This window comes from Mya arenaria, chromosome 6 (assembly GCF_026914265.1).
Source record: "Mya arenaria isolate MELC-2E11 chromosome 6, ASM2691426v1".
Taxonomy (NCBI): Eukaryota; Metazoa; Mollusca; class Bivalvia; order Myida; family Myidae; genus Mya; species Mya arenaria.
The window spans coordinates 80333099-80356962 of NC_069127.1; the positions used below are offsets into that span (position 1 = coordinate 80333099).

A 23864-nucleotide genomic window follows, 5' to 3' on the forward strand; every position below is an offset into this window, starting at 1 on the left:
CGCACTCAATGAATGTTCAAATATAAAACAAGCAGTTCAATTCGACTATAATACTGGCCACATATTATTCAGCTAATGGACGCGTGAACTGCTCAAATCTATCTTAAAGGACCATTCGAAGTCTCTGTCTATTATGGGTCCAAAATTTATATTTATTACCAAGACAACTAGCCAGCACGACATATTATTTTGAATGCCCAATGTCGTGCTATTTCGATTTTGAATGTCCAATGTCCAATGTCGTGCTAGCACGACTTTCACTTTTGAATGTCCAATGTCCAATGTCGTGCCAGCACAACATTCGATTTTGAATGTCCAATGTCCAATGTCGTGCTAGCACGACTTTCACTTTTGAATGTCCAATGTCCAATGTCGTGCCAGCACAACATTCGATTTTGAATGTCCAATGTCCAATGTCGTGCTAGCACGACTTTCACTTTTGAATGTCCAATGTCCAATGTCGTGCCAGCACAACATTCGGTTATGAATGTCCAATGTCCAATGTCGTGCCGGCACGACAATCGTTTTTGAATGTCCAATGTCGTGCCAGCACAACATTCGATTTTGAATGTCCAATGTCCAATGTCGAGCTAGCACGACATTCACTTTTGAATGTCCAATGTCCAATGTCGTGCCAGCACAACATTCGATTTTGAATGTCCAATGTCCAATGTCGTGCTAGCACGACTTTCACTTTTTAATGTCCAATGTCCAATGTCGTGCCAGCAAAACATTCGATTTTGAATGTCCAACGTCCAATGTCGTGCTAGCACGACTTTCACTTTTGGATGTCCAGTGTCCAATGTCGTGCAGCACAACATTCGATTTTGAATGTCCAATGTCCAATGTCGTGCTAGCACGACTTTCACTTTTGAATGTCCAATGTCCAATGTCGTGCCAGCACAACATTCGGTTATGAATGTCCAATGTCGTGCCGGCACGACAATCGTTTTTGAATGTCCAATGTCCAATGTCGTGCCAGCACAACATTCGATTTTGAATGTCCAATGTCCAATGTCGTGCTAGCACGACTTTCACTTTTGAATGTCCAATGTCGTGCCAGCACAACATTCGATTTTGAATGTCCAATGTCTAATGTCGTGCTAGCACGACTTTCACTTTTGAATGTCCAATGTCCAATGTCGTGCCAACACAACATTCGATTTTGAATGTCCAATGTCCAATGTCGTGCCAGCACAACATTCGATTTTGAATGTCCAATGTCCAATGTCGTGCTAGCACGACTTTCACTTTTGAATGTCCAATGTCCAATGTCGTGCCAGCACAACATTCGATTTTGAATGTCCAATGTCGTGCCAGCACAACATTCGATTTTGAATGTCCAATGTCGTGCCAGCACAACATTCGATTTTGAATGTCCAATGTCCAATGTCGTACCAGCACAACATTCGATTTTGAATGCCCAATGTCCAATGTAGTGCCAGCACAACATTCATTTTTGAATGACCAATGTCCAATGTTGTGCAAGCACGACATTCACTTTTGAATTTCCAATGTCCAATGTCGTGCCAGCACAACATTCGATTTTAAATGTCCAATGTCCAATGTCGTGCTAGCACGACTTTTACCTTTGAATGTCCAATGTCCAATGTCGTGCCAGCACAACATTCGATTTTGAATGTCCAATGTCCAATGTCGTGCTAGCACGACTTTCACTTTTGAATGTCCAATGTCCAATGTCGTGCCAGCACAACATTCGATTTTGAATGTCCGATGTCCCATGTCGTGCTAGCACGACTTTCACTTTTGAATGTCCAATGTCCAATGTCGTGCCAGCACAACATTCGATTTTGAATGTCCAATGTCCAATGTCGTGCCAGCACAACATTCGATTTTGAATGTCCAATGTCCAATGTCGTGCTAGCACGACATTCACTTTTGAATGTCCAATGTCGTGCCAGCACAACATTCGATTTTGAATGTCCAATGTCCAATGTCGTGCTAGCACAACATTCGATTTTGAATGTCCAATGTCCAATGTCGTGCCAGCACAACATTCGATTTTGAATGTCCAATGTCCAATGTCGTGCTAGCACGACATTCACTTTTGAATGTCCAATGTCCAATGTCGTGCCAGCACAACATTCGATTTTGAAAGTCCAATGTCCAATGTCGTGCCAGCACAACATTCGATTTTGAATGTCCAATGTCCAATGTCGTGCTAGCACGACTTTCACTTTTGTAAGTCCAATGTCCAATGTCGTGCTAGCACGACTTTCACTTTTGAATGTCCAATGTCCAATGTCGTGCCAGCACAACATTCGATTTTGAATGTCCAATGTTCAATGTCGTGCTAGCACGACTTTCACTTTTGAATGTCCAATGTCCAATGTCGTGCCAGCACGACTTTCACTTTTTAATGTCCAATGTCCAATGTCGTGCCAGCACAACATTCGATTTTGAATGTCCAATGTCCAATGTCGTATGTTTAGCTAACTTCACACAGCTTTGGTAATCAATACTGTCAGTTGGCAGTTGAGATGGTCATAAATTTGATGAAAACATTGACGTTCTAATGTTGTTTTTGTATCACTATGAATGGATCAGTGACTGAGTGAGTGAGGGATTTACTCATTGTGACTGAAAAGATAAATTGGTTGAATGCGGGCCACGACCAGACTGAGTGAGAGATTGTGACTAAGACAGGCTAATAATGGAAACACCTGTCAACCATAAGCATGGCTGAGTTATAGATTGAAACTAAAAGTATGAACGGGAATGATGTGGCGGGGTTCCCCACCTGCCATGCAACACCGATTTTGTGTGAGATAATAGTACTGAAACTTTTAACGGGGTGGGTGCGGGTTGGGTGTCCCCTTGCTTTAAGGAACATCGTGTCTTGTTTGAGAGATTGTTACTAAAATGTTGGACGGTGTAGTGTGTATGTTGGTAAGGACTGACAGCATGGTGCTTGGTTGGTTGGGGCTACGTGCTCGTCTTCTTGCGGTCATGGGTATAAGCCCCATACCGGGCACAATTTTTCTTCCAGGTTTACTTTAATGAGAAGGGTGTCTCCTCTTGTAATGCAATACCGTGCTTGTGTGACAGAATGTAACTACAAAGTTTGACGGGGTGGGTGTGTCCGGCTAGGGACAGCGTGTTTTGTTTGAGCGATTGTTACTAAAATGATGGACGGTGAATTGTGAGTGTGGGTCAGGACTGTCAGGATGCTAGGTTAGTTCGGGTACCATACTGGTGTTCTGGCGTTAATATGTTGGAGCCCCATACCGGGAGCACTTTTCCTCTAAGGTTTTCTTTAACGATTACATCACACACAAACCTCGTGATTGAAATGATCAGTATAAACTTGCGTAAAAGCGCTCTTAAATAATAACGTGCTCATTTATTCACTGACAGAGATTTTAAAATCGATTTGATTGTTTGAACTTTTATGCAAATTTCCCTATACATGCTTACGCGCTTCATAGATTATCAAAACAACCCCCAATGGTTGATACTGGAAAAAGGTGGAAATAATATTAATAGTGCGAGTGAACAATTTCAATCATGAGGGTTGCGGGTTTCCAAACTGTTTTGTCAAGGACAACATTCAATAAATCGTGTGGGGTAAACATAGTGTAGTGAATAACATTATACTTATTCATACAGTGGTCATAGAACAGTAATGCCTATTTGGCTTTTTTATGTTCCGATTTTGGAGTCAATTTGTAGACGGGAACAATAAAACACTCAGATATGGTACTATTTATAACAGCTTTTATTCTGTCAAAAGTGATAGGAGAACATTCCTTGCATCTAACGGTTAAACAGAATCAGTGGATTTTAATAAGATTTTTCAATATAACTATTGTATATTTAGCTTATCATCTTATTCAACCCCTGAAATGGAAAGCGAGCTAGGATCAGCTATGATACCTATACGTCGACGGTGTCCCAATACGTGACGGTGCTGGATTGAGAATGGAGACGTGGGGACGTGAACAGGGGTCGCGGCGGATTGGGAAGGGGTGAAAACGGGAACGTCCGCAGTGGGAGCGGCGGAGCGGAACTCGACGTCAACGGGGACGCTAACAAGGGGCGCGTCGGAACGGGACTCGGCGACCGTAACTTCTGGAGTAATAAGCGTGGTGAACGAGGGACATGAAGCGAGGAGCGAAAGAAGTGCCGACCAGAACAGGAACGGAACCGTGTAGCGGTTCAGGGAGGCTGGAGTAAATGTCCTGTCATGAAACATTAATGGACTAACACGGCATAAATCTATGGACCAAGACTTTTTAAATAAGCTGTTTAAATGTGACATTATATTTTGGTATGAATCATAGGGTAACTTAGATTTCAATTATGATGTTGAAGGATATAAATGTTTTAATTTCAACAAAGGCGTGCTAAACGTTGTAGTGGCGGAATTGTAATATATATTAGGGATTCAATTCATAAATGTGCATCTGTTGTTCTAAATAGACATGATTATATTTTGTGGGTGAAACTTGATAAACTATTTTTTTAAGTTAGAATCTTATATTTTTGTAGCAGGGCTGTATATTTGGCTCGAAAATTCTCCTGCTTATAATATTGTCAATGTCGATCTTTTTTATGTTTTACAACATGATATTGATCATTTCCAGTCTCAGGGAAAAGTTTTAATAACAGGGGATATGAATGCCCGAGTAGAAAAAACACGCGATTAAATAGTGTGTGATAATTTTATTATTTTATTGACCATGAAGACTATATACCCGATTTGACATCGCCTGGATTTACTGATGACATGGTTAATATCAGTACGGTTTAAAATTGATTGACGTTTGTGACGGTAGAATAGGTCATAATACTGGGTCATTCACGTTCATGAGTCACGTGGGCTCTAGCGCAATATATTATCTGCTATTGAAAGATGATGATTTTAATTGTATTGACACTTTTAAGGTCGAAGAGTTTAGTGAGTGGTCTAACATTGTTAACTGTCATTTGTTATCAACACAAATAGTGATGTGAGTTTTGTTGAGCCTCCATCTGAGCGGATAAGAGTTCAATGGGATGACGAAATTAAAAATTACAAGTTGAACAAATTTGTTCAAAGGAGCGACTGCGACTACTGGAATAGTAGTGCTGTTCAATATGTAATACCCAAACTTAAACTAGCTTATACTGAATATAAATCCGGTTTATAATTTTTAGCAATAAAAGTAGTTGGCTGAGTAATAGATACAGCACTTTTCACTATAATGATGGTAATTGTAAATGACAGCTATTGCTCAAGTGTAGAATTTCAATCAAGGGATTTGCGGGTGACGTAATCGAATTGTACTATGTTGGCAAAGACACGTATATAATCAGTTTAACTGAATAGACTTGTTGTTTCTTTTAACCGTAGTATTGGAAAGGTTACGCCCATTCTTCTTGTTACTTTTCGGATATGGAGTTAATGTGAAGACGAAAACAGAGGAAACACTCTCAAATATGGTAAGTTATGTTGCCAAAGATATCATGCACATTTGACATATATGCTTTATGTTGTTTCCGGTTTTAACCTCACATATTGTTTTGTATTAAACATTACTTCTTTTGCATTGGTCAGAAATTAAATCACTCTAAATATTTGTTAATGTAAACAATTTAGTTTAAACAGTATTGCTTAACTGGCAATATTCCAGCGATTCATAGCGATAAACGTGATATTTCCTCTTGATTTCGTAAAAAATAGCTCTTATTGATGTTAAATCCTTAATTTGTTTAAACCCGAATTGACCTTATGAACATACAACAAATTGTGGTGTCTTTTTACCGGATATGATGTCACTATCTGAAAACAAACAGTATTTGTTCAAAGTGTAGTGTTTATGTAATGATTGTTACTGGATATCATCTTATTATGCGTTCTACTTTTAGAATACAACCTACATTTTCAGCCTTTGAAATGAAAGATAGGCAATCATTATGTATTAGGCTTAATCATTAAGAATTTTAACTTTTGAGGGTGTTTAAGCGACCGCCCATTGCCACTCATCCGATACAATATCCCTGTATCTGATTTTACATTGATAAAGTGTCAGTCAGGTTGTATTCTAAGTCAGTTAGATGACCTGAAGTAAAATTTGAATGACTAATCATGTTTTAGATTCATTTGATAAATTAGTTAAGCTTATTTTATTTTATGGATGTGAAGTTTGGGGCTTTTTCCGTGCAAACAATGTAGAAAGAATACATACTATGTTTTGTAAGAATTCACTTGGTGTTAAAACTTCTACACAAAACGATTTTATTGATGGAGAAATAGGCAGGATTGGTTTTTATTCGATGAGATTACCAGTTTTCTTAAAATATTGGTTTAAGATATCAAACTGTAGAGAACGAAAATACATAAGTATTCTCTATAATGGGTATACAACAGAGAAAATATTTCAAAGTTGATGTACTTAGAAAAGTATATTGAATCATACAGATACAGTTGTTAACATTGCGATATAGATAAACCTATTTATAAATAATTAAATATGCTTCGCCATACATGTATACATAAGCTTTTGTATTATGTTATGTAATAATTTGATCAAGGGTCATATTGGCCTATTTCAAATATGTAGTGTGTTGTATGTTGCTTTTGAATAAAATTTCTTCTTCTTCTTCTTCTTCTATATAAAACAATGTTATTTAAAATTGAAAATAACCCTAGTAAAACCAAATGGGCGGTTATGGTAAAATATTTGTTATGCAATAATGATATACGAGGTGAATATATCAGTATATACTATAGAGAAAGACCAAGTATATTCAAAACCATGCATTCGCTAAAGGGTCATATTGGCCTATTTCAAATATGTATTGTGATGTATATGTCTTTTGAATAAACATGTGAGATATATTCACAAAGTGTTTTTTTTCTTTTTCTTTCTAAAGGGATTTGAATAAGTAGAAGCTTTAAATATTACTCAAAGTTTCATATGTCAAAATATTTGTTGATTCACTTTTTTTCCCGTGTTAAGTGTGAAATAAATGTCTACATGAATTTCAGAAAACGGATCTTGTCGTTGTCCTTTGGATCTGAACGAAATTTCTTGAATGGTCACTGTCATTCCGGTTAGATAGATAGAAATTTAAAGAATGGGTATTACCTTGTTATTTATACAGCTTAATCAAGGTTATATTTGATAACAATTAGTAGTTGCACAATATCATAGTACTGGTACTGATAGGGTTAAAATATAAGTTATTATTATGTTATATATTATGAAGTCTTAAAGCTGCACTCTGTGAGAGTGCAGCTTTAACAGTCAACTCATCTTTTTTCTGATATTTTGTAAATATTTTCACTCAATAATTGAATATTACAGAAGTTATTCCCCAACAAACTTAAAAGTCCATTGGCTGCAGTATTGATCTAATTTATGCATTATGAATTGTGTAAAACCATTGCATTGGGTATTTCAAGTCATTATAAAGTGTGTAAAACCATTGTATTGCGTTTGTCCGGAAACATGTAATAATGTGTAATAATAAAGATTTTTGACATTTCATTATTTTTTTAATGGATATGGATGATGATGATGATGATGATGATGATGATGATGATGGTGGTGGTGGTGGTATTGATGATGTTGTTGATAATGATGATGATTAAGATTAGGGCGTAGCATATTACTGTCATTTTGAAGAAAATACGGGAAAAGTAGGCAGTCAAATTGGTCAAATTTAAGGTAATATTTTAAAGTTGAGCCAAAATTGAAAGCTGAAAATAAATTATTACTCCCCTTAGAGTGTTCCCATCTACATTTTCTTGGTTACAAATGACTAATGCATAAAAATACAATCAATGAAAGAAAGACGTCCATGATGACGCTATACCAGTCATCTGAGGCCTCGAGTTCAAGTGCCCAAAACTAATGTTGTGTTAAAAGTTTTGAAAACAATATCATTTTCAAATGTTTTCCTTTCGTTGCCCTGGTAACCAGAGATATACGCTGATGACCTAGACGTGAATAAATTTCACAATCGCACAATTACCAGTGGTTCTTGATACTGAAATAATTTTTAGCTCATCTGAGCACATGTTGAGCTGTGAGGATTGTTGGATTTCTGTTGTTTGTCCGTCGTTAACAATTGACTTTTCTTGAAACGTTTGAAATGACGTTGAACGTGCGCATTGTCAAGGATACATGCCCGTCAGTCTGACAAAAAGGCGAGAATATATGTTACGTCATTCGACGATTCAATTTTCTGATTGTCCCAAATGACGGTGTTGTGCGTTTTCGTAACATAATTATTTCCGCCAGTAGTCGGGCCAAACGTCATTTCAAACGTTTTCGCAGAAACATCAATTGGTTTGGTTCACATTTAAACCGATCTTACTAAATATTTGCCAGAATTTACGTCTCAAGCAGTCTAGTTCAAAGCTTGGTTAAGTGGACACAAACAACTAAGTCCGATCTTGATGAAACTTTATCAACCACTATTGTACTAGTATGTGTTTTAATTGTTTTTTTATCGATGAAAGTGTGCCTTTTTGCCACATAAGAAAGTCCTGTTTATGTGTTGAAAATCACCGCATACACGTGGTCGATTTCGTTTGTGCGGCGATGCTGGTATGCGGCGTTACAGTGCATAAGGACAAGAATCATATGAAGCATATTTATTAAGTATTTTTATGTTTCTCCCCTTTACCTGATTATTTCGAAAATTCATATGTACACATTTATTACATTAGCATGGATTGCATTACTCAGCAAGCATGACTAGGTATTTCTGAATATAACTCCATTTGTGAATACCAATCGCTACTCTCTTTTTTCAATGCTTGACATTTACTTTCAATTTTATTCTTAAGTACCCCTATTTCTGCATGTTCTGAAATTTTCCAACTTGTGTATAATAGCACTACAACCATTTGCCTTCTACTAGCATTTCGTACTACAATTGCTGCATTTGTGTTGAAAATGTGCGTTTCGGCAGCATCCATTCTCCCAGCAATACTCTTGTCAAATGTTTAGCTACCGGGCTTTACCAATTAGGTTCCATCATATTATTAACTTGTCCGATCTGTCCGTTGGTGTTCTGTTGTGCGATCATGATTAACGATATCGCTGGCTTAATAGTAAATAGGTGCCAGACAATGTCAGGATTTTCACTGTCTAAGAATATCAAAATGACACATGTTTTGTGAATGCTTTAATATGAATATCTACATAACAATACGCTAAAAAGTCAATTTCGTTTCGATGTCCAAGCCGTAAAGGGTCCAAAACTTTACTGAAATATATCAAGTAATAGGAACAATGTAGTTTGAAGAAAGACAACTGTACTATCATTTCTGCATTCTCCAACACGTCATTGTACAATGTACACAAATAAGTTTGACAATACATAAATGCATAAATGTATAATTCCTTTAAAATTCTAACCAAACACTTTTACCTAATCTTTACATGATTTCGTCACCGACGCCTTTTTGTATTGTAAAAAGAATGTAAACTTATAAGAATCCGAAAGGAGGGCAATCATATTTGCATCGTTGGTATAGTTTATCAATATCATTTAGTTAATAAATATATTACCTTTCACCCCATGTATCAAAACCTGCTTATTCCAAACGTCTTTTCATCTGAAAGCAATGATGCCTTTTTGTAAGTTTCATGAATGTAATACTGTAATACGCTGTTACAGGAAATGTCTTAAGACTATCTCACTTCAAGAAAAAGAAAACAAGATTTTCACATAAATATATGTTATGCTTAAAGAAATACGCGAGTTGAGTTGGATATAAACTAATTGACGTAACGATATAAATTATTTATAGAATAGCTTTTGGTTGATAATTGCCCCCATTGGAAGGAATAGGGCAATTATCAACCAAAAGCCGTAGTCAACCATGTATTATCCTTTATAATATATATGTTTTGTCATTTGTCAATGATTTCAAATGGTCTTAAAACATGATTTTGTGGAATAATGAAGAATATGTCATATGATTAGCATGTAGGCTGAAAGTCTCTAAAATAAGAAATAACAAAATGGTTTTAAATGGCATTAGCTGCGAAAAATAACGAGTGACTGGAAATCAAAATAGCAAAACTTTTTTTGTACATGTTTTCAGAAAAAGCCTGCAATTTTTCCATTCTTTAAATATTTCCTGTTTTACATCGGCTGATTGTGATGTTCATTTCAATTGATGAGCACAGCTAGGGTCGATCAAGCCTAGGAGCAGTTTCATAAGAATCTCGGCTTGAATGACCGCAGGGTTCCCGCTGGCGATCGCCATTGTCGCCATTTGCGACAAAATCGCAAAAGTGGCGACAACTTTTCAAATTTGGCGAATTTATGGCGACAACGATTTTTTTCTAAAATATTTTCTTAAAATGACGTAAGTGGTGACCATGCGGCCTGCATGATAATCGATTCTGTCACTGTCATAAATCAAGCGCATCTGCTGGTGCGACAACAAAAATTAATCCGATAATTAGGGCAAGCAGTCACGGCCCAGTCAACACCTCGCTAATTATTGCAGAATTTTATTGCTTTCACGGATAAACAATGACATCCTTTAACTGTTATGTCTCTTATTAGCAAACAATTTTAATATTTAGCTCAACAGCCTTGTTGTTGCGTAATTATCGTGTTAGTTTTAAATATGCAAATCATAGAATTTTATGTTGTCGAAAAGTCACGTGATATGCAAATTTCGTAATGACGTTTACGCGCTAAAAATAGACTTGCTTTCGGTTTTGTCGCAATTTGTAATATTGCTATAAATGCAGCATTCTAAGAGTTCAAAAAGTGTCAAAAAGATTAACAGAAATCAAATAAATAGGATTAAACCCCATTTGATAAGGCTTCTAATATGTTGGCTGGAGTAAAGAGTAGGTAGACAAATTTCTGTTAACTTGTTAACAGGGTCATTGACCCTAGCCATTTCGCTAGAATAGTTAACATTTCTTATCGAATAAAGTAAAACAAAACGTTTCAACAAGACATTTCCTTGTCTCACTGCTTAATGACATTTACCGAATGTAAACATCCAGTACGGTTTCGGGTAGTACTCGTTACTGAAACACGGAGGGTGTCATTATCGGTAAAACTAATTTCACTATTCTTGCACCGATAGTTTCATTTTAATCTCTTTCAAGCTTTTTATGTTTAAATGTTTGCCTATCAAGTGTACGGTGGCCATTTTTACTTTCGTGAAAATGACGTCAGTGTGCATGATCTCGTCTTCGTCAAGCAATTATGCCATAATCGCCCTGACGTGCCGTGATAATCTCACGGGCGGAGACGATAAACATTATTGCGGGAACGAACTTTTATATTAAAATGGTTCTATTTATAGTAACATGTGTATTATAAAGTCATAATAAAATGGACGTAATTTGACGTCGTGACAATACCCCCTTGATGATTGTGACTGAAACCGGGATTTCTTCGCTTAACGTATATTTTGTTATTTATCTTTTAACTGTTCAAAAGAACTTTTAAAGTTTTATATATTTCTTTTGAAACTCGTTTATTTTAAAAATATATTGATGCGTAATGAAACCACGACTTCCACATATTGTCAGAAATGAAAAAAAACTTCTAAACATATTTTTAATTGAAGGTTTTTTATTCTCTACCATTTAAAATGTATTCGGTAACTGTTAATTGATTAAATTGATTTAATTCTAGCTGACATAAAGTAAATCTGATGTCGTTGCCAGTGTTTTGTACAATAATTATATGTCCTAATCCTTTTTCTCAATTTGTTTAGGTGTAACATTCAAACGCAATTTTTTTTTGCGAAGTCTCAAAAAGCTTGACAATAGATTGCTCATTCCGAATTCCAAATAACTTAACAATATTTGTTATGTTCTTAGTATGACTGTCGTAAAAGTCAACGTTTTATGGTAAATGCCTTTTTTTCCCAAAGCAGATAGATTTTTATGGAGATTTCATTGAACAATTCATACGAACATATTTGTATGTTGAGAACGTTCGCAAACGTCTTGTTATATCTGTTGTGTCGTGCGATACAAAAGTGTTGTACGCTACCGTGCGCTTTATCCGACGGCATTCAGTTGAGATCGTTGCTTCGTTTGGAAACCTCAATCTTTGACATGTTCTTACTCTTGAGAGCTGATAAAAGCGTTAGTGTTAAACATTTAGGGGACCAATTAATACGAAGAGGTTAAGATATCATTTTTATAAGGTGTAATTAACCTGTATAATTTATAACTTTACATAAAACCACATTTTATGTTTTTCTTATATATTTAATGTGTCATCATCTGGCTAATATTTACGCAAGCAACTCGCAATTGCGGGCCTGGAGTCTGGGAAATATCATTACCACTACTAACATGTGATAGCGAACCAAACCACAACAACATCACTTTCAAGATGTTTATTAAAGAACGTAAATAACGTCTGACGGATATGCGAAAATTAACACAAGAAAGGTGCTTTCAGGAATGTAAACCGAAATTTCGGCGAAAGAAAAGTTATATTAGTTTGATACGCTCCGTTTCAGTAACGAGAGTTACCGGTGACCGTTTTTTACATGTTTACCGGAAGTTTACATCTGGTGCAGACAAGTTAGTATTTTGTTGAAATGTTTTTTTATTACTTATTCTGCGGAGAAATGTAAATATTTCCAGCGAAATGGCTGGGTCATTCATGAACAGACTCTTATGAAAACTGTCTTAGACCTGATCGAACCTAGCTGTGCTCACATATTGAAATGAACTTCAAAATCAGCCGATGTAAACAAGAAATATTTGAAGGGCAATATTGACGTCTGAATTCGAAAACATGTTCAAAAGGTTTGTTATTTTAATTTAATATTACTCGTTTTTTATAAAAGCTAATGTCATTCAAAAACAGCTTTTTGTTTCTCATTTTTTTTTACTTTTCAGACTTACTGCTTATAAAATCTTAAATTGTTCCAAAATGTAGGTTCCAAAAATAAGATAAATCGTTAACAAATGACAAAATATATGTATTGCCGAATGGAGGGAAAGACGTTGTTTAGATTTTGAGTATTACAATTATTCTTTTCACTGAGGCAATATTCAACTAAATAAACATGGGCAACAATATATCATTATACAAAACAAAATGGCATCCATTAAATTGCGCTATAGTATGACAAATAGAACATGACATTGCTGGGCCACACGCATGTTCACGGTCTGAGCAGTCGGACAAAGGATGATATAAAATTCTCAGCTTCGCTTCGGTCAATTTATCATCCTCAGTGCGACTGCCCAGTCCGTAAACATGCGTACGGTCAGCAAAGTGATGTTTTATTTGTAAAATATCCAATGTGCTTGCCTTCTTTGTTAATATAGTTGATCGGTCCGTATATCACTGTACTTAAATGCAGATCAAGTTTTAATGACGTCAATGGTCCGTATCATATTTTTGGCCGGTCCGGTCCTCGCCAAAATATAATGTGGATCGCTGACTTTATAAAAATGGTGAGTGATGCTTACGATTTTCACAAAGGCGAAAAAGAGTAAGTGAAATTATTATCTTTGTAAGATGAAACTCATCAAAAGTGCTTTAAAATAGTGAATGATTATATAAAGTGTTCGGTAAAATATAAGAAATATAACACAACACTTCGGGCCATATGGCATTATAAGGACCGGCCAGTAAGCCTGCGAAGGTGAGTGGAACCGGGTCCGCCATAGTACAATAATATTTGGCAGTAGTCAAGACCACACGGCCACGGAGGCTACTGGCAGTGTAGATATATTGAACAAGATTTGAGTGTAGCATGCGAATTAATTGGAAGAAGAGTTGTCTCTCCTGCCTCATGCATATTCATTAACGAGCTTTTGTCAGTCAATTGTCCCACGGTATGTATGACGTGTAACGGAAAAAGTACCATGGTTGTCGATGATGCTATGAGATAAACATTTTACATACTCGCTTTCTGTGAATCTTTGCTCTCGTCAGACTTCCGATCTGAAAAGATAATGAAATATGTAAAAACAATGAACATATATTCTGTTTTTTATATAACGTGATTTGCCGTCGGTGTTAAATTGATGGAATTAAACGAGTCCACGGGTGTCAAGTTACCATCGGGAGCTGTTTTGCCCACGTTCGTAATTTACTTCGTATAAGGATCTACCCCACTCGACCTATATCGATTTAGGCCTTTAACAGTAGGTATTTAACTTTATGTCGTAGTTACCCAACAACTGAGTCTAAAAAAAGACCTAGTTTTTATGTTTGGTTGAACTATTTGTTCATCCAGACTCATATGTGTATCGAATTGAGTCCTTAACCTTTACTACCAAAAATACATATATTTATAGAATAATACATGGTTGATCATGGATTTTGGTTGATAATTGCCCCAGTGGAAATAATAATTGCCCGAGGGCTTTAGCCCGTAGGCAATTATTTCCACTCGGGCAATTATCAACCAAAAGCCAGGGTAAACATCCGGTACGGTTTCGGGTATTACTCGTTACTGAAACACGGAAGGTGTCATTATTGGTAACACTAATTTTACTATTTTAATAATGTTTAAATGTTTGCCTACCAACTATACGGCGGCCATTTTTATTTTCGTGAAAATGACGTCAGTGTGCACGTTCTCGTCTTCGTGCCGTGATAATCTCACGGGCGGAGACGATAATCATTATTGCGGTAACGAATTTATATAGTGAAATGTTACTATTTATAGTAACATGTGCATTATATGTAATTTTATTATATATATATTCCGCCCTCATTTGAACCAATATTTTGAAGTTAAACACTTTGTTACTGTATACTTTAGAAATGTATGTTCCTCTCAGACAGAAAGACAAGCAGGAAAATTGTCAGTTTAAAAGTTTTCTGACAGTCTTCCAATACGTTTGAGATGATACATTATTTTTTTAGTTAATAACTACATCAGTATATCACGTAAAGCGAATAGTTTTACTCGGTCATATATATCCGGTATATCAGCTATGAATCTTAAATAAGCTTTATATTAGCATTTCAACGATATTTAATGTGATTCATTCTTTCATGCTTTACGATGAAATATGGGGTTTTAACAGTGAAATCACTGCCAAATAAGGAGTGAAAATATCACGTTTCAGAACTACTTTTAAATTCCTTTGTTGTTACATGTACTTGCCTTGATCAAAACAGAACACTGGACTTCAGTAAATTATGTCAAAAAAATGTTAAAAAAAATAAATATTTTATAAATTTAAATAAATATATAATTGGAAATTAACAACTTACAGTTTAATACCGGCTATCCCGTTTCTCAAACATTTTACTGATCTTTGAAGCTGAATGTTCGAACATTTGCTTTCATACCAAACAAATTACAGACAAAAACAACTGTTCGAACATAAATAAAATTTTATATCATCGTTCAAATGTATTTTGAACTGTTAACCGTTGTAGTACGTAAAATGAGCTTCCTGGATAATTCACACAACAATTTACCTAGATAGATCCGATATTTTTTTACCCCACCCACACCTCAAAATGTGTCAACAAACTAGCGTAGCATTTACTCTTTATCTGGAAAACAAACATTTTAAAGCGAAACAGACTGGTCTCTGGCAGTAAGATGACTGAATATTAATTTACTATAAAAACACGCCTACATGCAGTCTTAAACTAAGAAAAATGGTTAAAATCCTATGAGTATCCACATTTGTTTTGCTAACACATTTGACCTTCCAAATTTTCATTCTTTAAATAGCGGCGTAGTAATTTGGTTATGTATTCATGCCCATCTTAAAATAAAATGTGTTTTCATTATTTTTTGGAACATATGTGTACTAATCGTTGTTTACTGTTCATAAAGCTTTGCAATAAAAAACGAGCGAATATTAAGCTATAAGAATGAATAGCAGAGAACTATTTCTCAGCAAACCGAAAGTAAAAAAGTTCACAGCTATAATTATGCATAAGGGGCGCCCCACGGGTAGCAGCGTAAAGCCCACCTTTTTCAAAAAGGGGGGTAAATCAGAAATAAATGAAAAACAAATAAAACTCCGAAAATAAGCATGAAAGAAACAGAAAATTTGTTTATTTCAGTGTAAAATCGTATTTAATTTCACTCGTGATCATAAAAAAACTACATTTTCACTCGTGGCTTCGCCACTCGTGAAAATATGTTTTTCTATGACCTTTGTGAAATAAAATACGATCTTACACTGAAATAAACAAATATCCTCTATGTCCTTACGATATTATCTATGGCATACATGTACCTACATTCATAAAAATAAATATTGCCTAAACTAAAACAAACTATTGTCATTTTTATGTTATTGAATACTTTAAAATTATATTATAATCAAGTCAAAAAATAACCAAGGGAAAATTTGACGTGATAATATTTGTTCCCGGGGGAAATTTAACCCGTGGGACAAGGGACAAATTGAAAAAAATGAAAAACAAAGAAAAGCCCCTTCCAAGTTACCCATCTCTTGTGTAATCGTTCTTTGGTTTCAGTCGAAAATAGATTTAGTTCAAAGTATAGTAAGCTTAACTTGATAATTCGGTAATGCTTACACTTATAAACAAAGTTTTTTTTGATGGAGGGTTTTTGCATATATTTTTGACAATTTGTTTTATCATGGTAGTTGCCATTGTGTTATCTATAATTAAGACGGGATAAACATTGAAAGTTTGAAATAAAATTCATTAGCAAGCATCCATCGAACGGTCCGCTTAAATAGGAGTATTTGTAATAAATGAAATTTAATTTAATTTGTTTCGAATTAAAAATAAGAAGTTCAGCTAATTAAACAGCTAAGGCTGATTTTTAAGGATGTGAACTTCGTTGCATCTAAGACAAACACGAATAAAAATGAAATGTTAAAGCTAGTAGAATGTATGTGAATAGTAAGCGTAATACACGAAATTATCTTTTAAAAGGAAAATTAGAAATATGAGAATTGAAAAGACCAAGTAATAATAATACTGTTATTCATACACAGTATCAAGGTAAATAAAAGCATGTTAAAGTTAATGAACATGCAGTTTAAAAGATTTGAAGGGCATTAACGTAGTTTTCATACAAACTGTGGTTAAGGACGCTTTGACACGACTTTTGCTTAGTCAAAAAATGGTATTAACAACGCAATGATTATGCCACAAACGCGCCACTGTAAGGATACCAAAGACCTTTCAATTGTCATTCTAAAAAGCCTCTTACGAGCTACAGTAAGGCAATCAAAAACCTCTACATACATCTTATGCTGATTCCGCCTGTTCTTAACACGGAATTAAGGTGAACCAATTTGACTATTTTTTATGTTATGTTAACAAGGGCGGACACGAATTATCTGAAGAAGACGGAATACATTTTTTTAGTTAATTTTAGTTCCAGCACTTTATAAGAAGGATTTTAAATATAATTATCTATATATTCAACTTACAGTTGAATAATGAAGTTCATTTCACTGATAATTAACCACAATTACAAAAATATTTATAAAGCCTAGGTTAAATTCCAGAATAAACTGATTTGGTTTAAAATACAAGTACTTAGTTTTATTTGACCGAATGTTTTAAAATGTATTTGATCTTCAGAATATATCATAAGGATCTATGACATTGTTTGCTGTTTTGTCGGTAAAAACCTACAGATACATAGACACATTTTTTTTTGTATTTTGTCTGTATTCAGGAAACGCATTGTACAACATTTGAAATTAGTATATTCCGCATGTAAGGTTTGATGTTTTTATAGTATTGTGAAATGGAATGTTCGAGGTGTTGCTTATTGTCTTCTGCTAGAAAAACATCATATATAACTATATATTGCTATATATCTCAATTATGTTCGCAAAAATTTATGCACCAAATCCGTTTAAATGAAGTTTTCAAGAAGATAGATTAATTACGTAAAAGTGATAGGTATTTCATCTTTTGGGGGTTATACCTTTTTATATAATTTAATTCAGATTTAGACTTTAAGAATAATAAAACAATAAATCACAATGTTAAAGCTAGAAAATGATTGTTAAATATAATTTTCGTCAAACAACCTACTACATTAATATATAGAATGGCATGGAGAGACTTTATAGAAAAGACTGAACTCTTTCTTTTACTATGGTAAACTTGATGTATTTATTATTACAAACACTATCATAAATTTTGATTGGAAATGAGATACAGATATATGTAACTAAAAGGATCACGTATATATGTAAATAGATATAAATGTATAAACCAGCATTTTATAAATATACAACATACACGTTCATATCATGACAATATGCAATAAAATAAGTATATAAACAACCTTCATACTTACATAATAATATTTATATGAAAAACTACAGAAACAAATAATTCACTCATGTCAGATATAGCTTTATTCAGAATGTATCAATTGAGGGTAAATACACCTTTCTGAGATCGTTACAATTCGCAAAGGCCCGTAAAATGGTTAACAGCCCGAGTGGATTGCACGAGTAGCAGTATTTGAAAGAGCGTGTAAAACAAAAAACCTGACGTTTAAGGCACGTGCATTTACTGAATAATGCAAAATAAATCCGGTTTTGCATATTAACTCATATAGGAACGGACCGAAACACACATTTTATGCAATAATACGAGAAAAAAGTTTATGAATTAAGAAATGATAAACTTAGAGGCCTTTTAATTATATTTTAAGCGGAATGTTTTTTTTTAAGTTTGGAATGGAAAGAGACCTATTGCTCATAAATATATTTCTTTCATGCTTTTCGATGAAATATGGAGTTTTATCAGTGATATATAAACAGTGAAAATATCAATTTCACTGCAAAATAAGGAGTGAAAACGTCAACTTTTTGAACTACTTTTAAAACCAATTGTAGTAACTTCCCCTTAATCAAAACAAAACACTTCCAAGTTGAAACAGAACATGTTGGCAAAAAAAATAAATATGAAAATTACAAAAAAAGGTAAATTTCGTTTATAAGTTTCATTTGGAAATAAATAACTTACCGTTTATTCGAAAAAAGGCGTATATAACATCCTTTTTAAAATGGAGGGGGATTAAGAAAATAAATTTTAATATTATAAAACTCCGAAAATAAGCATAAAGGAAACAGAAAATTTGTTCATTTCACTCCGGATTATAAAAAAAAAATGTTTATCTATGACACATGTGAAATAAAATACGATCTGACACTGAAATAAACAAATATCCTCTTTATCGTTCATGGTAAAACAATGACGGCTCTTTTATAGTATGAACTAAATTCAATGTTGAACGAGACTTATTTCTCTAGTTTTTCATATAAATATGTATTACTTTTATGAATATCTTTGTAGTAAAAAGCAGTAAGTTGATTCTGATTTACAATGAGATCTAGATTTTCTGTGTTTAATGTACCAAACTATCCGAAGTTGTGCTCTTTAAATGATCTTCTTGTATACGAGGAAGTTTCAAATACCCTAAATAATATGAAGAACGTTATGTTCTGGATGGGATGTGTTAACAGTCAAATTTTACAAAATGATCTGGAATTTAATTGGAAATATTGTAGTCAGTGCAATATATTGTAGTTCATGTACACCGGCTGTTTATGGAGATTAAGGCCGATATCTTTAATATATTAATATATATGTCCTAGTTCTAAGTGCACCAGTCTAATAATATTTTACTAAATTCTTGGTACCGTAAATCTATGGATTAAAGCCCGACAGGCCTCAAAACTTGGGCATCTAACGTAAAATGTATACTTGAGGAGAATTTAATTTTAGACGTCTGGGTTAATCCAGGAAATCATAATGTTCAAGTCTTTACTCCAGCTCTTAAACAACATTGAATTGATAGTTTTCTACAAAAGTTGCGTGCTGCTATTACCAACAGTGCGAAACTTAATAGCATATATCTGCATTTGCATAGTACGAATTTACTACCCGCATTTCCATAATATATATAATTAACTATCTACACAACTTCTGTTCTGTTCTGATATTCTCTAATTTTTCTGTCAAAATTCAGTAAAACGGCAATATAATTTAATCATATTTTAAATCAGAATCATTGTTTTCCATTATTTCCAATCATATATGTTTATACTTAAAAGGCTCTGACAACTTTTTACTTTAACAGAACACATTTGTGGAGACATTAATTATGCATCTACAATATACATCGCACTCGGCACTACTAGATCGTTCATAACAAAATGTTATATGGTGATTGATATTTTATTTTTCCTGTTATTTTATAAGGACATTTTAAACTATTAAAATCCCCAGTAGTATTGCATTTTTTTCAAATCAGGTGTCAGGTATATGTGAAGTAGAAGTGTCCGACAAGTCAATAACTGATCTTAAACAGGCTTCACAATGTAGATAGTCAAATAAATATGTTAGAAATTTCCCCAAGAAGAAATCCCATGACCCACGACTTTATTACGTGTTGAACGTAGTCGACCCCCGCCGATCAAAAAATACATTATCTTGAAGCGGTTATGGTAGTACAAAGAACAAACATATTCATTATATAAATCGTGTAAAAAGGGAAATATTACATATAGATAATATACATTAGGTCGGGCCACACTTCTATATGAAAATGAAATGCGATATAAGTATTTACCTTTATCGCCATCGCTCTTGCTGTCCCCATTTTTCTCAACGGCCTCCACGACGAAAGTGGTCGTCATAGCGAGGCTGAAGACCAGAAGCAGTGTAAAAAGCACTGTTGCCCTCATCTTGACCTGTGACAAACATTCATGTACATAATCTGTTAACAAAAATCAGGTGGAATCACTATAAATATTTTCAAAAATATTATACACGTTTTAAGATTAAAAAAGTATAGATGTTGTATGTACAAAAACTTCTGCACGCAACTTCCGTTTAATTGTTTTTCAAACAGAAGTTGTTCTAACGGAAAACCAATGAGAAAACTCTGTTCCTTTGTATTAATAGTTATTGATTAATCGTTTAGCCATTACAAATGGTAAAATAGGGGCTGTAAAAACTACAGTTTTACTGGCCATAAAAATAATCTTTTAAATGCACTTTCACTTTTGATGGCCATGCAAAAACATTTATCATGCCATCAAGGCAGCAACTCATAAATCAGTTAACAATATTTTATGGCTCCTTATATAATTAATCTTCAAAATCACATAAGAAACGTAAAATATCCTTTCAAAAAAAGAAAATAATAACAATTATTATTTTTTATTTTAATTTTAAGCGTTCAAGGGCATATTTACATCGTCATATGAATACCACCATTATTTCAGTAATAATGAAATTATTCGATCAACATTGCATAACACGTACCATTTAAACTAATGGTACTTGTTATGCAATGTTGATCGAGGCTCATTGTATATTCCATTTATTAAAAAAATAACAGCTTTAAAAATCAGTTCGCCCTGAAACTCCTTATTATATAGGTTCAAGCCTTTTCTAACAGACAACATGTAGTGCAGCTGAAGGCAAGTCACAACACCATATCATGTAGCTTCTACAATAGCACAAAGGAAACTACAGAAAAGTACCTCAAAAAATGCCACAATGATCAAGGATAAATAAACACCAAGTTAGCGACACGACTCTACAAGACAATGTCAAAAATGTGTTTTTAGAAAAGAGTACAATACTCTAAATGATGGAAAGTACGCGGAGTTTTAACAGGCAATACAAAAAGATGAAAATGATTATAAAGTGTTACAGAAGCAGTTCAACGCAAACGTCGTTGTTGGGAAAGAATGTTATATTTCATAAAACGTTACATCTAGATATGACACCATTGCTAATTAGAATGTGACTAATGTGGTCTATTGCAACGTTTGCAATAACGGTATAAATAATATTGCATGACGGCGCCATATTTTGACAGGTTAATGTGGCGAGAAGAACTACGGTGATGTTGTCATATATTGACGTTATTTCCCGAACACCTGAACTTAAGAATATTATCTTAAACAAGAAGAATAAAGGAAAGCTAGGCAAACAGAAAGCTGCAGCAGTAAATGGCAAAGGATGGTGCAAATTCGTTACAGTATCAATTCCTGAACAAAGGCCTGCCGACTCATAACAAGGGACAAAAGCCGTCGTTAACAATATACAAGAATTATAAAATGTTGATGTTAATCTCTTTGTTTTTTGTAAAGAAGATTTCTATTAAAAACGAAATTATTGTTAAAATGGTTTATGCTTTAAAACGTTTCCTTTTTCAGAGAGTGTCCTCTTGCTGCTAAGATAGTGTTGAATAACATTCATGTATATGCCTATTTTACGTTCAACAATTTTAAACAGTTACCTTACAAATAAATAATATAAATACCACATGAAACTTCAAACAACAAATAATAATATCTTACCTTTGGAATGCAGAATATCAAAATGTAAGCCTTAAGAACAGAGTTTGGGATAAGGCGGTGTGTGTTGCCTTATATACCCTATACAATGGGTCACAAAACTGATATATTTACCATAAAGAAACTATAAAATTTAATTGCATGTGATAAAGTCAACTTTTAGAACGCAATACACATTAAACATGATACTGACTGGGGTTTTTATTCACAGGTCTTTGTTAATGCCTGCCAAACTATTGATGCACACAATTGGCACATTACGATATAATTCATACACTATAACCGAATGTTTAAAAGATTTTCCATTGCTTTCAATTTTCCATACTTTTGTTAAGCAAAAGCAATCAAACTTTTGTTGATGAAGAAACTAAGCAAAGAGAAAAAGGCAAAAACAACAAAAATAACCAGAAATGACAGCATGCATATACCAACCATTTTAGTGTATAAATTATTTAAAGAACGGGAAAACCCTTTGAATTTGAGTTAAGAAATTAAAAAATGAAAATAATTATCTGAAACTATATGCAAGTCGAGGTTATTCGAATTTAATATAATAAAAACAATGGCCAATGCATTATCGGCTTGGTCTATGTGTTGATGCAAAGTTATATCTTTATAAAAAAACTAACAATCTAAACAAAAAAAACAAATTAATGAGTGTAGGACAAGAAATTAATATTGTCATAACACATAAACATTTGTTTCAATGTTGTTAAAGTGGAGTAGTGACTCAATAAACTTCTAAAATATAAAATTAAAATGTCAATGTTCAAAATGAAAATTAAAAATACCCCTGGCAACTGTTTAAAATTGTCATGTTCAAAGTAGTTACGTTCTCCCTAAAACAGGCATGGTCTAACATCTACAGGATCTCAAAGTAAATACCATTATGTCTGTACAAAATATTTGATATACTATAAAAAAAACACCAAGCAATAAGCATTTTAAATGCATGTGTATGAAGAATAACTATTCAGGCATAAATAACATGTAATGTCACTACCATCAATGCTGTATTAATATTTTACCATAACCATTTCATTTAGAAATATTCATGACCTTGTGTTTGTTTTAAAGTTATATATTAAGTTTTTCATTATTTATAGAATAATGCATGGTTAACCATGGCTTTCGGTTGATAATTGCAGTGAAAATAATTACCCTCGGGCAATTATTCAATTGTCAGAAGACATTCGATAATGCCAGTATGAAATGGGGCGGTAACGGATCCTATACAGGTCAGTACATCAAGGTTTAGGGGGTTCCGGTCCGGTCCCTAAAAAGGTGAAAGATGGAGGAGTGTAGTGTCAGCCGTATAGGGCAATTCCAACAGCCTCGCTGTTGAGTTAGCTTGTATGATAAAGCGGAAGTGGTTTCGGCTGCAGGTCGAAAGCTACGGGGTTCAAACCCCCGTTCAGACATACACTCTTCTTTACAATAGTAAATACAACTAAATTACTATTACAACTTTGTGAGATGCTCTGTCTCACACATGGAGAAAAGAAGGGATGCTACCCCCGCAGCTAACCCGGTGGTCATTAATAGTCAATGCCATCTGACAGGACATGTTTTGTGTTAACCGATATGCTTGGT

The 23864-nt window shown here is 34.1% G+C and overlaps 1 long non-coding RNA gene across 1 annotated transcript; it reads right to left on the reverse strand.

Moving 5' to 3' along the window:
• Positions 1-9129: 9129 nt before the first annotated feature.
• On the reverse strand, positions 9130-22417 carry LOC128236417 (uncharacterized). The gene is made up of 5 exons (XR_008261348.1): positions 22275-22417; positions 20531-20651; positions 13879-13917; positions 9531-9577; positions 9130-9225 (listed from the first exon to the last, which is right to left on the reverse strand). It is a non-coding gene; the product is annotated as an uncharacterized LOC128236417 (long non-coding RNA).
• Positions 22418-23864: the final 1447 nt, after the last annotated feature.